We start from the raw sequence: 9,289 nt of genomic DNA on the forward strand, positions 1-9,289 counted from the left end.
GAGAAGCCTATGGAACAAGAAGGACTCCTTTCCCTCTTCATGAACTGATGTTTGAGTATACTAAAGTGTCGTGCCGGACTGGGCAGTTGGTATTTTTGAGAGAATGTATTGGATTGGGAAGTCAGGGAGTGGGGAGGAGGAAAAGTGGTTTTTGTAAGGTTTTCAATTTTTTTCTCTTTTCCTTATAGTCTTTCCTATTTTTTCCTGTAGTTTTAGGTAATAAAGTGTTATTTATGTTTAAGTTGGAGCCTGTTTTGCTTATTCCTGGTCACATCTCACAGCAGACACCAGGGTGGGGCATTTTCATGGGGGCACTGGCTCTGTGCCAGGCTCAAACCATGACATGGTGGTCTAGTGGTTAGGATTCGGCGCTCTCACCGCCGCGGCCCGGGTTCGATTCCCGGTCAGGGAACCAAAAAATGTCATGGTTTGAGCCTGGCACAGAGCCAGTGCCCCCATGAAAATGCCCCACCCTGGTGTCTGCTGTGAGATGTGACCAGGAATAAGCAAAACAGGCTCCAACTTAAACATAAATAACACTTTATTACCTAAAACTACAGGAAAAAAATAGGAAAGACTATAAGGAAAAGAGAAAAAAATTGAAAACCTTACAAAAACCACTTTTCCTCCTCCCCACTCCCTGACTTTCCCAATCCAATACATTCTCTCAAAAATACCAACTGCCCAGTCCGGCACGACACTTTAGTATACTCAAACATCAGTTCATGAAGAGGGAAAGGAGTCCTTCTTGTTCCATAGGCTTCTCGTGGAGACACACTGAGACCCTCGTGTGCTTCCCTGTCACTCCGGCACCGCCCGGAAAGTCCATTTGCCGCTTGTGACACGTTCCTTCCATGCTCAGTGCTCTCACCACCGAGACATGGCCAGAGCTGCTTTTAGGGTGGTCTTTCAAGGATGCCTTGTCTCACTCCAAAAAGGCACAGTCTCTGCTTTTGGGACAACTGTCCCCCCCATATATTTCCAACCCCCTGGGGCCGGGGGGTCCTCACAAATGAACCCTCCTGGGTTTGAGGCACTGCCTCCCCCTAAATGCAGTCTGTGTCACAGGAACAACTGAGTCCATGGCTACAAGAAAAGTCCAGCTAAAAGGCCACTCCAAATCATCTCTCCCCATCCAATCATCTCCACAATCTCCGGGCCAAAGTCTTTATCTCATATCATCTCTCATCTCCCTTCTTATTCAGCTTCGAGGAGGATTAGCATTTTTGTAAGGCCCCAATCATGCAAGAAAGGGTTAAAAGTTTTCAGTCTCTGTCTGTCCTGGGAGATGATACTCCCACACATGCTGCTGCTGCGGCCGGCCGGGCTCTCTCTCTCTCTCCCCTTTCTCCTCCTGGCGGGCTGCCATCACATTCGGTGCCGCCGGCTCTCTCTCTCTCCGGGGGGGGGGGGGGGGGGGGGGGGGAAAGGGGCTGGCTGCCCGATATCTCTTGGGGCTCCCCCACCCTTCCATCCTCGAAGCCCCCTCTGTCCAGGCCCTGGCCCCAGGCCTCACCGCATGGCTGTCCCCTCCCCCGCCCAGCAGCAGCGGGCCGGGCGGGGGAGAGAGATCTGACCTCCTCGCCCGACGAGTCCCAAAGAGGAAATGCCAGGGCAGTGCCCTGCTTTTAACCCCTGTGTATTCTCGGAGGTGTGTCCAAACCCCACTGGCTACACCAGGTGTCAGTATGAAACTCAAAACCTTCATTGGTTTGACCACAGCTTCCCAGAATTCCCACTCCTTCCGGGTCAAACCATGACACCGGGAAAAAAAAATCAGCTGCCCCGCTTCTGGATGGTAGATTGCAGGAGCTACTTTGTGCTATCAAACCAGCCCGACTCGGCACTGGTGCCCACTTGGGTCTGGGAACCATCCTCCGCAGTGTGGATTTTAAGGAGTCAGCCGGCCACTCCCAGCCACAGGCCCCCGAACACAAGCCACGGCCATTTTCCCTGGAAAACAAAACTCACCCGCCTCGCTTCTGGCTGGCAGATTGCAGGAGCCACTTGCCTCTATCAAACCAGCCCGACTTGGCACTGGAGCCACCTTTCATCTGGGAACCATCCTGCGTATCGTGGATTTTCAGGAGCCAACTGGCCACTCTCAGCCACAGGCCCCGAAACAAAAACTACGGCCCTTTTCCCTGGAAGTAAAACTGACCTGCCCATCTTCTGGCTGGCAGATTGCAAAAGCCACTTGGCTCTATCAAACCAGCCCGACTTGGTACTGGTGCCACCTTTCATCTGGGAACCATCCCGCATAACGTGGATTTTCAGGAGCCAGCCGGCCACTCCCAGCCAAAGGCCCCCGAACACAATCCACGGCCCTCTTCCCTGGAAAACAAAACGCACCCGCACCACTTCTGGCTGCCAGATTGCAGGAGCCACTTGCCTCTATCAAACCAGCCCGACTTGGCACTGGAGCCACCTTTCATCTGGGAACCATCCTGCGTATCGTGGATTTTCAGGAGCCAGCCGGCAACTCCCAGCCACAGGCCCCCAAACATATACCAAGGCCCTTTTCCCTGGAAGTAAAACTGACCTGCCCATCTTCTGGCTGGCAGATTGCAGGAGCCACTTGGCTCTATCAAACCAGCCCGACTTGGCACTGGTGCCACCTTTCATCTGGGAACCATCCTGGGCGGCGAGGATTTTCAGGAGCCAGCCTGCCACTCCCAGCCACAGGCCCCCGAACACAAACCACGGCCCTTTTCCCTGGCAAACAAAACTCAGCTGCCCCGCTTCTGGCTGGCAGATTGCAGGAGCCGCTTGGTACTATCAAACCACCGTGACTGTGCACTGGTGCCACTTTTCATCTGGGAACCATCCTGCGTATCGTGGATTTTCAGGAGCCAGCCTGCCACTCCCAGCCACAGGCCCCCAAACACAAGCCACGGCCCTTTTCCCTGGAAAAAAAACTCAGCTGACCCTCTTCTGGATGGTAGATTGCAGGAGCCGCTTGGTACTATCAAACCACTGTGACTGTGCACTGGTGCCACTTTTCATCTGGGAACCATCCTGCGTATCGTGGATTTTCAGGAGCCAGCCGGCCACTCCCAGCCACAGGCACCTGAACACAAGCCACGGCCCTTTACCCTGGAAAACAAAACACACCCGCCCCGCTTCTGGCTGACAGATTGCAGGAGCCACTTGGCTCTATCATACCAGTCCGACTTGGCACTGGTGCCACCTTTCATCTGGGAACCATCCTGCGTATCGTGGATTTTCAGGAGCCAGCCGGCCACTCCCAGCCACAGGCCCCCAAACATATACCACGGCCCTTTTCCCTGGAAAAGCCACTCAGCTGCCCCGCTTCTGGCTGGCAGATGGCAGGAGCCACTTGGCTCTATCAAACCAGCCCGACTGTGCACTGGTGCCACTTTTCATCTGGGAACCATCCTGCGGGGCGTGGATTTTCAGGAGCCAGCCGGCCACTCCCAGCCACATGCGCCCGAACACAAACCATGGCCCTTTTCCCGGACAAACAAAACTCACCCGCACCGCTTCTGGCTGGCAGATTGCAGGAGCCACTTGCCTCTATCAAACCAGCCCGACTTGGCACTGGAGCCACCTTTCATCTGGGAACCATCCTGCGTATCGTGGATTTTCAGGAGCCAGCCGGACTCTCCCAGCCACAGGCCCCGAAACATATACCACGGCCCTTTTCCCTGGCAAGCAAAACTCACCTGCCCCGCTTCTGGCTGGCAGATTGCAGGAGCCGCTTGGTACTATCAAACCACCGTGACTGTGCACTGGTGCCACTTTTCATCTGGGAACCATCCTGCGTATCGTGGATTTTCAGGAGCCAGCCGGCCACTCCCAGCCACAGGCCCCCGAACACAAGCCACGGCCCTTTTCCCTGGCAAACAAAACACACCCGCCCCGCTTCTGGCTGACAGATTGCATGAGCCACTTGGCTCTATCATACCAGCCCGACTGTGCACTGGTGCCACTTTTCATCTGGGAACCATCCTGCGTATCGTGGATTTTCAGGAGCCAGGTGGCTACTCCCAGCCACAGGCCCCCAAACATATACCACGGCCCTTTTCCCGTGAAAAACAACTCAGCTGCCCCGCTTCTGGCTGGCAGATTGCAGGAGCCACTTGGCTCTATCAAACGAGCCCGACTGTGCACTGGTGCCACTTTTCATCTGGGAACCATCCTGCGGGGCGTGGATTTTCAGGAGCCAGCTGGCCACTCCCAGCCACAGGCCCCCAAACATATACCAAGGCCCTTTTCCCTGGAAAAACAAATCAGCTGCCCCGCTTCTGGCTGGCAGATTGCAGGAGCCACTTGGCTCTATCAAACCAGCCCGACTTGGCACTGGTGCCACCTTTCATCTGGGAACCATACTGCGTATCGTGGATTTTCAGGAGCCAGCCTGCTACTCCCAGCCACAGGCCCCCGAACACAAACCACGGCCCTTTTCCCTGGCAAGCAAAACTCAGCTGCCCCGCTTCTGGCTGGCAGAATGCAGGAGCCACTTGGCTCTATCAAACCAGCCCGATATGGCACTGGTTCCACCATTTGTCTGAAACCATCCTGCGTATCGTGTATTTTCAGGAGCCAGCCTGCCACTCCCAGCCACAGGCCCCCAAACATATACCACAGCCCTTTTCCCGGGAAAAAAAAATCAGCTGCCCCGCTTCTGGATGGTAGATTGCAGGAGCTACTTTGTGCTATCAAACCAGCCCGACTCGGCACTGGTGCCCACTTTGGTCTGGGAACCATCCTCCGCAGTGTGGATTTTAAGGAGTCAGCCGGCCACTCCCAGCCACAGGCCACCGAACACAAGCCACGGCCATTTTCCCTGGAAAACAAAACTCACCCGCCTCGCTTCTGGCTGGCAGATTGCAGGAGCCACTTGCCTCTATCAAACCAGCCCGACTTGGCACTGGTGCCACCTTTCATCTGGGAACCATCCTGCATAACGTGGATTTTCAGGAGCCAGCCGGCCACTCCCAGCCAAAGGCCCCCGAACACAAACCACGGCCCTCTTCCCTGGAAAACAAAACTCACCCGCCCTGCTTCTGGCTGACAGATTGCATGAGCCACTTGGCTCTAACATACCAGTCCGACTTGGCACTGGTGCCACCTTTCATCTGGGAACCATCCTGCGTATCGTGGATTTTCAGGAGCCAGCCGGCCACTCCCAGCCACAGGCCCCCGAACACAAACCACGGCCCATTTCCCTGGAAAACAAAACTCACCCGCCCCGCTTCTGGCTGACAGATTGCATGAGCCACTTGGCTCTATCATACCAGTCCGACTTGGCACTGGTGCCACCTTTCATCTGGGAACCATCCTGCGTATCGTGGATTTTCAGGAGCCAGCCTGCCACTCCCAGCCACAGGCCCCCGAACACAAACCACGGCCCTTTTCCCTGGCAAACAAAACTCAGCTGCCCCGCTTCTGGCTGGCAGATTGCAGGAGCCGCTTGGTACGATCAAACCACCTTGACTGTGCACTGGTGCCACTTTTCATCTGGGAACCATCCTGCGGGGCGTGGATTTTCAGGAGCCAGCTGGCCACTCCCAGCCACAGGCCCCCAAACATATACCAAGGCCCTTTTCCCTGGAAAAACAAATCAGCTGCCCCGCTTCTGGCTGGCAGATGGCAGGAGCCACTTGGCTCTTTCAAACCAGCCCGACTTGGCACTGGTGCCACCTTTCATCTGGGAACCATCCTGCGCGGCGTGGATTTTCAGGAGCCAGCCGGCCACTCCCAGCCACAGGCCCCCGAACACAAGCCACGGCCCTTTACCCTGGCAAACAAAACACACCCGCACCGCTTCTGGCTGGCAGATTGCAGGAGCCACTTGGCTCTATCAAACCAGCCCGACTTGGCACTGGAGCCACCTTTCATCTGGGAACCATCCTGCGTATCGTGGATTTTCAGGAGCCAGCTGGCCACTCCCAGCCACAGGCCCCCAAACATATACCACGGCCCTTTTCCCTGGAAAAACAACTCAGCTGCCCCGCTTCTGGCTGGCAGATGGCAGGAGCCACTTGGCTCTATCAAACCAGCCCGACTTGGCACTGGAGCCACCTTTCATCTGGGAACCATCCTGCGTATCGTGGATTTTCAGGAGCCAACTGGCCACTCTCAGCCACAGGCCCCGAAACAAAAACTACGGCCCTTTCCCCTGGAAGTAAAACTGACCTGCCCATCTTCTGGCTGGCAGATTGCAGGAGCCACTTGGCTCTATCAAACCAGCCCGACTTGGCACTGGTGCACCTTTCATCTGGGAACCATCCTGCGTATCGTGGATTTTCAGGAGCCAGCCGGACACTCCCAGCCGCAGGCCCCCAAACAAAAACTACGGCCCTTTTCCCTGGAAGTAAAACTGACCTGCCCATCTTCTGGCTGGCAGATTGCAGGACCCACTTGTCTCTATTAAACCAGCCCGACTTGGTACTGGTGCCACCTTTCATCTGGGAACCATCCTGCATAATGTGGATTTTCAGGAGCCAGCCGGCCACTCCCAGCCACAGGCCCCCGAACACAAACCACGGCCCTTTTCCCTGGCAAGACAAACTGACCCGCCCATTCTGGCTGGCAGATTGCAGAGCCACTTGGCTCTATCATACCAGCTCGACTTGGCACTGGTGCCACCTTTCATCTGGAACCATCCTGTACGGTGGATTTTCAGGAGCCAGCCGGCCACTCCAGCCACAGCCCTGAACACAAACCACGGCCCTTTTCCGGCAAACAAAACTACCGCCCGCTTCTGGCGAAATGCAGGAGCCACTTGGCTCTATCAACCAGCCGTTGGCACTGGTCCACCTTCTCTGGAACCATCCTGCGTAGTGGATTTTCAGAGCAGCCGCCCTCCAGCCACAGGCCCCAACAAACCACGGCCTTTTCCTGGAAAACTGTGCCCCTTCTGGCTGGCAGATGCAGGGCCACTTGCTCTATCAAACCACCCGATTGGCACTGGTTCCACCTTCTCTGGGAACCATCCTGCGTATGTGGATTTTCAGAGCCAGCGGCCCTCCCAGCCACAGGCCCCAACAAACCACGGCCCTTTTCCTGGAAAAAAAATCACTCCCGCTTCTGGCTGGCAGATTGCAGAGCCACTTGGCTCTATCAAACCAGCCGACTTGGCACTGGTCACCTTTCATCTGGGAACCATCCTGCGTATCGTGGATTTTCAGGAGCCAGCGCCACTCCCAGCCACAGGCCCCGAAACACAAACACGGCCCTTTTCCCGGGAAAAAAACTCACCCTGCCCGCTTCTGGCTGGCAGATTGCAGGAGCCACTTGCTCTATCAAACCAGCCCGACTTGGCACTGGTGCCACTTTCATCTGGGAACCATCCTGCGGGCGTGGATTTTCAGGAGCCAGCCGGCCACTCCCAGCCACAGGCCCCGAACACAAACCAGGCCCTTTTCCCTGGCAAACAAAACATCACCGCCCGCTTCTGGCTGCAGATTGCAGGAGCCACTTGGCTCTATCAAACCAGCCCGACTTGGCACTGGTGCCACCTTTCATCTGGGAACCATCCTGCGTATCGTGGATTTTCAGGAGCCAGCCGGCCACTCCCAGCCACAGGCCCCCGAACAAAAACCACGGCCCTTTTCCCTGGAAAAAAAACTCAGCTGACCCGCTACTTGCTGCCAGATAGCAGGAGCCACTTGGCTCTATCAAACCAGCCGGACTTGGCACTGGTGCCACCTTTCACCTGGGAACCATCCTGCGTATCGTGGAATTTCAGGAGCCAGCCGGCCACTCCCAGCCACAGGCCCCCGAACACAAACCACGGCCCTTTTCCCTGGCAAACAAAACTCACCTGCCCGCTTCTGGCTGGCAGATTGCAGGAGCCACTTGGCTCTATCAAACCATCCTGACTTGGCACTGGTGCCCCATTTCATCTGGAACCATCCTGGCGGCGTGGATTTTCAGGAGCCAGCCGGCCACTCCCAGGCACAGGCCCCCGAACAAACCACGGCCTTTTTCCCGGCAAACAAAACTCACCCGCCCGCTTCTGGCTGGCAGATTGCAGGAGCCACTTGGCTCTATCAATACCAGTCCGACTTGGCACTGGTGCCACTTTCATCTGGGAACCATCCTGCGTATCGTGGATTTTCAGGAGCCAGCCGGCCACTCCCAGCCACAGGCCCCCGAACACAAACCACGGCCCTTTTCCCGGCAAACAAAACTCACCCGCACCGCTTCTGGCTGGCAGATTGCAGGAGCAAACTTGCCTCTATCAAACCAGCCGACTTGGCACTGGAGCCACCTTTCATCTGGGAACCATCCTGCGTATCGTGGATTTTCAGGAGCCAGCCGGCCACTCTCAGCCACAGGCCCCGAACACAAACACGGCCCTTTTCCCTGGAAAGAAAACTGACGCTGCCCATCTTCTGCTGGCAGATTGCATGAGCCACTTGGCTCTATCAAACCATCCGACTTGGCACTGGTGCCACCTTTTCTGGGAACCATCCTGCGTATCGTGGATTTTCAGGAGCCAGCCGGCCACTCCCAGCCACAGGGCCCCCAAAAACAAACCACAGGGCCCTTTTCCCGGAAAAAAAAATCAAGCCGCCCCGCTTTTTCTGGGTGGGGATTGCAAGCCAAATTCCTCTATAAACCCCCACTGGGGCGGGGCCCCCTTTCTGGGAAATCCTGCGTATCGTGGGTTTTCAGGGCCAAACCCCACCCCCCACCACAGGGCCCCAAACACAAACCACGGCCCCCTTTTTTCCCCGGAAAAAAACAAACCCCCCCTCCCCCCTTTTTCCCACAAAAGATTTTCAGAGCCAAATTTGGTTTTCAAACCCCCCCGGGGTCGGCACTGGGCCCCTTTTTTATCAGGGGAACCCTGGGGTAACGTGGGTTTTCAGGACCAGTGGGCCCCTCCCCCCCACAGGCCCCCAAAAAAAACCAAGGGGCCCCCCTTTTTTTTTGGAAAAAACAAAACCAAACCCCCCCTTTTGGCTGGAAGGGTTGGGAGGGCCACTTGGGCCCCATCAAACCAGCCCCCACTGCACGGTCCCCCTTTTTATCTGGGAACCATTCGCGGTTTTGGATTTTTAGGAGCCAAACCGGCCCCCCCAGCCCCCAGGCCCCCAAAAAAAAACTACGGCCCTTTTTCCCCCGGAATTTAAAAGAAACCCGCCCAAACTTTTGGCCGGCAGATTGCAGGAAACCACTTGGCTCATCCCAAACCCGCCCCAAATTTTGGGGCCCCCTGGGCCACCTTTTTATCTGGGAACCCTCCTGCGTATCGTGAAAATTTTCCCCGGAGCCCGCCCCGGGCCCCTCCCAGCCACAGGCCCCCGAACAA

At 56.2% G+C, this 9,289-nt stretch overlaps 1 non-coding gene across 1 annotated transcript; it reads left to right on the top strand.

Annotated features, from left to right (window-relative positions):
* Positions 1-340: 340 nt before the first annotated feature.
* Positions 341-415, top strand: TRNAE-CUC (transfer RNA glutamic acid (anticodon CUC)). The gene has a single exon. It is a non-coding gene; the product is annotated as a tRNA-Glu (tRNA).
* The last annotated feature ends 8,874 nt before the right edge of the window (positions 416-9,289 follow it).

This window comes from Zonotrichia leucophrys, unplaced genomic scaffold (genome assembly GCF_028769735.1).
Source record: "Zonotrichia leucophrys gambelii isolate GWCS_2022_RI unplaced genomic scaffold, RI_Zleu_2.0 Scaffold_461_40363, whole genome shotgun sequence".
NCBI lineage: Eukaryota > Metazoa > Chordata > Aves > Passeriformes > Passerellidae > Zonotrichia > Zonotrichia leucophrys.